General features: G+C 42.3%; 2 long non-coding RNA genes across 2 annotated transcripts; both read right to left on the bottom strand.

Moving 5' to 3' along the window:
- Positions 1-432: 432 nt before the first annotated feature.
- Positions 433-4711, bottom strand: LOC118234622. Its single transcript, XR_004766693.1, has 3 exons — positions 4308-4711; positions 1795-1901; positions 433-983 (listed from the first exon to the last, which is right to left on the bottom strand). It is a non-coding gene; the product is annotated as an uncharacterized LOC118234622 (long non-coding RNA).
- A 104-nt stretch (positions 4712-4815) lies between these two features.
- LOC118234623 lies at positions 4816-5428 on the bottom strand. The gene is made up of 2 exons (XR_004766694.1): positions 5272-5428; positions 4816-5144 (listed from the first exon to the last, which is right to left on the bottom strand). It is a non-coding gene; the product is annotated as an uncharacterized LOC118234623 (long non-coding RNA).
- Positions 5429-5634: the final 206 nt, after the last annotated feature.

Below are 5634 nucleotides of genomic sequence, written 5' to 3' on the forward strand. Positions count from 1 at the left end.
TTTGAGTAGAATGTCATGTAACATTTTTTTAAAACCTTACAAAATGCTAATTCCGCTCATCATTTAAGTTCTGCACATGATTTTTCATGCTTTATGCATGTAATTTCATGTCCCTGTTCTCTCCTGTAGGAGGGAAAGGATACACAGTATGTGGTATCCATGTTAGCTATGCAATGACTGCAATGCAGCAGATCACATGGCCTGTAATCAGAGCATGATCATTTACATCTGGAGCTTAGAGCAGCCAAAAGCACTGAGCGAGATAAAGAGAGAGAGAGAGAGAGAGAGAACGCTTTGATTCCTTTTTACTTTAGCACTTAAAGGAGACGATTTCTTATTACTCAACATTTTACAAATAAACTCCAAGAGCAAAAACCACAAGAACAATCAGAAAAAACACAACCGAAAACCACGTGTAAACCCCCCCCCCCCCCCCCCCAAAAAAAAAAAAAAAAAAACATTTGGCACTGATTGAGAGAATGTTCCTGCTGTGGTGGAGAGTGAGCTCACAGACCTTTCTACAGGTTACAGAGTAATCAAACACAGGCTAGGAATTTCAGGCACACAAACCACCTCTTGGCAGGGTGAGTCTCAGAGTTTCACAAGACAACTGTGGCAAGAACAATTCTGCCAGCATTCAAATTTCATTTGATATGAATTCAATAAGGAGTCAGGCTCTTTTCACCCAGCGGGTAATTACTCAGAGAATTACAGATGCCGCATGGAGTGTCACTGGATTAAATGGTCCCATTTAATTCTTCCGGGTCGGTACTGATCTTGTCTGGAGAATGTCAATTACTGTCCAAAACACCAGCCATGGAAAGCCAGACTGAAGCAATCCCATTGGTGGGCAGTCTTCCATGAATGCTAATTTTGTCTTTTGTCTGCTCATGGGTTTCCTCTCCTTTCCAATGGCTGACGTTGCCCCCTCAAACACCCGCACAAACTCGATCCAAATCCAAGAATTTGGGAGATTGCAGGGTCTGAAACAAGGGTAAAAAAATAATTACTGAGCTGCAGAGCTTCCAAAGACTGCCTTTCTGTTGACTCTGTCAAATCCTTATTCTGAAAACCCTGCCTTGATCTTTCCGAGTTAAAAAAGGGAGGCATAAACATCATGAAAAATTGAACGGGAGGGACGCTGCCATCTCGCTAATTGAGAGAACTAAATCTTCTCAGCAGAAAACATCTGCTTCGAGACTAAAGCCCCTTATTTCTTCTTTGAACAATTATGCAAATCACGGGGGAATCAACTAAGGCTGTACAATTGGTGAGTAAGGGGCAGGAGAGATTTATTTTTATTCATGTCTCTCACAGAGAAATATGGTTAACATTGACACATTCTGCAATGCGGTGGTCAGATGCAGGAGTTATTTTATATTGCTCTGATTCCCAGGTGTTTGTATGGCAGTGCAACTCAACTCAAATGCAAGAGAATCCCTTACTTTAGGCTGGGAGAAGTGCTCTCGCAGGTCCCATTTGTTTATTTATCTTTCTGAGAACAAAATTTAATAATTCAGTACACTTGAACAAAGACTACATTAAAGCTGCCGTGTCCTCCCTGATGACCGGTAAAGAACTCACACACAACTTCTCCACTCTACTGCTCTGTGACTGGGAAATTACATCCCCTGCACCCCATGTGAGACCATCAGGAACCCTGATCTTTGATGACAGTAAAAGCTTTCAGCTTCAGAGTTAAGTGTGGCTACTGTGGACCCTGCTTGGGTTGCTATAGTCCCCATGGCATTTGGCCGCTTAGAAAAGAGAACAATCCAGACTCAATGCAGCTACCTCTCATGCTGCTGCTCAAAATGCAAAGACAAGCAGCAGCCTCTCTTCTGCCTTCACATTGCTCTCCCATCTCTCTCTATCTCTCTCTCTCTCTCTCTCCCTGTCCTCTGAAGGGAATAATAATATTATATTTAGTAATGCCTTGGTAAGACACATGGAGCATACATTCGATGACATGAACATACTTGTAATATATGGAAGAGTAAATTATTGATTTGGAGCAAGTTACTCGAAAGCTGGATAAAGCCAATAGGCCTTTTCGCAGACAGGATACGGTACTGAATTAATAACGACACAGACGAGGAGTTTTTTTTCCTGAAATTCTGTTTCATTTACAATTTATGCAGTACCTGTAGTCTAGAGCACCAGTTATGTTACATGACTGCGAGTATAGAGTCTTAGTAAGCAACATCCCTGAAAAAAACATGGGCTGGGAAAAAGCTGACTCCACAGGAGGTAAAACTGCATCACATTCGCTTGAGCTGCTAACCGTGAATGGACCACTCCATCCAGTGGCCTGTGCACCCCACAATTTGCGACTGAAAACCCTGCATTGAAAAGATGGTGTTTGGTGGTAATTTCTCATTGACATTTTCATTAACCCATTTTGCAGGTGCTCTTATGCACTTACCACAGAGGCTTGAACATTGCATATAAATAGCCTCAGTAAACATCAGTATGTGTATGTACTGCATGTTTGCATGCATTTATGTATGTATGTAGCCTATGCATGTGTAAGGACTGAGCGCCATTTTGGTGCAATGCCGGTAAAATGTACGTTCATGTTTCACCTCACCCCTTCTGCTCTTTGCTGCTCAACTGAAGGGATATGCGCAAGGCACTCTTTAAGGGCACAGTCCTAAAGAAAGCTTTATAACGTATTAGCTATACTGCAAGTAAGCTAAAGAAACTGATCCATCTAGGGATCAATTCTTAAGTTTACTAACTTTACACCTGTTATCATTCTGCAACATAGCAACAAGTTCAACGTGTGTAATCCATGTACCTTCCTGCAAGGGCAAGCCAAGTAACTTCCTGTAATGAGATTGTTACGACAGTTACGTCAGTTACGTCAGTTACGACGGTGCCGAAAAGTGTTAGAGTACGAGGGAGATTGAAAACATGAGGTTGTATGCTGGAGTTTGTTGAAACACGTTACGTGCAATAAAAGGTTGAACAACACTGAAGAGCGGACAGAACTTCGTTTCTATAAAGGTAGACTAAAGAAGAGTTTATCACACTTCCAGTGAAAGAGAACCAGTACGAAGACCGGCTTTTCTACTGACAGCGCAAGGAAAGAATCTACACAGAATCATCTGCGCTCCCACTATAAGACTGACAAACATCCAGGCATCAACTAGCTTAGGAAACTTCTCTCTGTTTGTTCTTTGTTTTCATGGAATCGTTTTATTTATTGTATGTAATGTGTTTAGATTATATAACGTCTCTTGTTAATTAGCAACAGCCGCCTAGCCCACATAGCTAACGTATATACTAACATTAGCTTACAGTCCACCTTCTTAACCAAGATCTGTGCATGTTATCGCTCAACATATACTCATTCGATATATAGTCTCGATATGTGGTCTCTATATGGTCTAACTTCAGTAGCCTTTTATTCACGCCATCCTCCTGGTTTCCAGGCCAGGTTATAGCAGCACATGCTAAAGACGTATTCATAATTTCGCTCCAACAAAGGAGCCATTGTGTTCCTGCACCAGGTTTGCTGGTGAACACGCATGACTAGACACACATGATGAAAAGTCTGGTCCCCCTTGCATATCCTCCTTTATTTAGCCTTTAATGATTTTAGTTTAGATGTTTGTTTAAATTCTATTGTATTAAACATCGTTGTCGGTCTGATAATTATTCGGATAAATACTTGAGCCTACCACCTCAAAGAACTTACGCAAGTTATATCATTGGTCATTGTTTTAATATTTAATATTGAAATTCATAATCACGATTTAATTAATTTTATGAGACTGATTAATTATGAGACTGATTATACTTTTGCACCATTTGTTTGATTGTTAAAACACAGGTTTTATTTATTAATCATCAGTTTTAAAATCCGTAGAGGTGTTTTTCCCTGCATATGTATGCATGTGTGTGTGTGCATGTGCGGCTGTGTTCATATAGACTGATCTTTGCATTTGTATGCAGTGCACAATACTCTTAGAAGTCATCAGCAGCTCAAGTAATACAATGGGGTACTGTATTAGCGATGTCATACAGCTAATTGAAAGTACCACAATAGAAATGGTGCAGTGAAACCAATTCCACAGTAAGCATTGACAGTTGACAGTGGGGTGGTACATGTCTGCGGGTCTGTTGGACAGGGACAGTGCATATAAGTACAAGGAGCATGGTGATAAGTGTTATGACAGGCACTCAACATTCAGGTTATATATGCGGGTGGCCACATTCTTTACACTTGTGAACCCTCCAATTTACTGTAGCTCTGTGGTGGAGTGAGAGTTTATGCTGTGGAGGAGGCTGTAATTTCTTACACAGTGACAGTGGTGCTTCTGGTTGGAGCTGGGTGTGTGCTGGGCGGGGTTGGGGACTCACTAAATTCTCAGGGAGAGAGACAGAAAGATTGAGAGGCACAGATTCCCCCCAATTAAAGTCACAGTGCTACAGAGAATACCTAGATTTAAATCCATCTGTGGCTTTTTCCCCTCTTTTTTCCCCCTAAGCTTTTGGGTTGCGGTTAGCTTGATAGCTGCATTACATTCGATTACATTGTGTTCTGGTTCCTTCTGCCTGTTGGGCTTGTTTAGATTACACATGGAGATCAGAGTCCACATGTCTGCAGTCATCCATTACCCCACTCCCCCCATCCCTACTAAGGGGAGCACAGAACTTCAGACACAAGTACAAACAAAGGGAGCTAAAAATAAGGCAATAGCACCTCCCCCCACCCCCCCCAGCCCCCCCCCCCCCCCCCCCTTCACCACAGCACACCAAACCCAGCGTGACTGCTGAAAGGTTTCGGCTCCCTGTTCCCACAAACGAGTATCTGTGAAATGCTGTGACTAGTAATGCCTAACAGCCAAGGATGCTGTGAAAGGATGAGAGAATGTTCATTTGTATGTGTCTGTGAGCTTGCACTCATCTCTGTTGGCTGTTCTTGTAGCTTGCATGCCAGAACCCATCCCAGTAGAGATGATGCTCCTCTCCTGGAATGTGTGAGGTAAGGAGGGCCTGGAGTGCAATCAGGAGCGCTGCAGTTGAGGGTCTTGTTACAGCACTGTCATATGTTCAAATCCCAACTGGCATAAGGCTCTTGTGTCCTCCAGCATAGAACTCAACCTAATTAGCTCCAGTGAGAGTTGCTGCTGTTGCTGTTAAAATGCAATGAATATTTGGTTTGTTTGAATTTGATGATTGCGCTGATGCAGCAAGACACATGTATTGTATGTTAAATTCTGGGTTCAATACATTTTTTTTTTTTTTTTTTAATCAACTGACCAAAGTGTCTGTTCCTCTGAGAAACAATGATGGCCCAGGCAGATGCTATTTCCTTTCTTTTGTTGGGCACCATGTAGACACAGGGGACATCTCATTCTGTGAAGGGAGAAAGGGGAAAGAAGGAGAGAGAGGGACAGCGAGAGAGAGAGTAAGACCAAGTAAGAGAGAGCAAGAAAGGGAGCTGAAGAAAGATAAACAGAGAGAGAGAAAGAGAGAGAGTGCAGGCTTTAGAGACAGATCCTTTATTTTTTTATCAGCTGGGAGACATCATGCGATTTTACTTATGCTATGCAGCTCGCACAGATTCAGGAAAATGTGGCATCTTTGTCAAACAGGGCTGCAGCACTACAGCATGCGACAAAC

Source organism: Anguilla anguilla, chromosome 8 (genome assembly GCF_013347855.1).
Source record: "Anguilla anguilla isolate fAngAng1 chromosome 8, fAngAng1.pri, whole genome shotgun sequence".
NCBI lineage: Eukaryota > Metazoa > Chordata > Actinopteri > Anguilliformes > Anguillidae > Anguilla > Anguilla anguilla.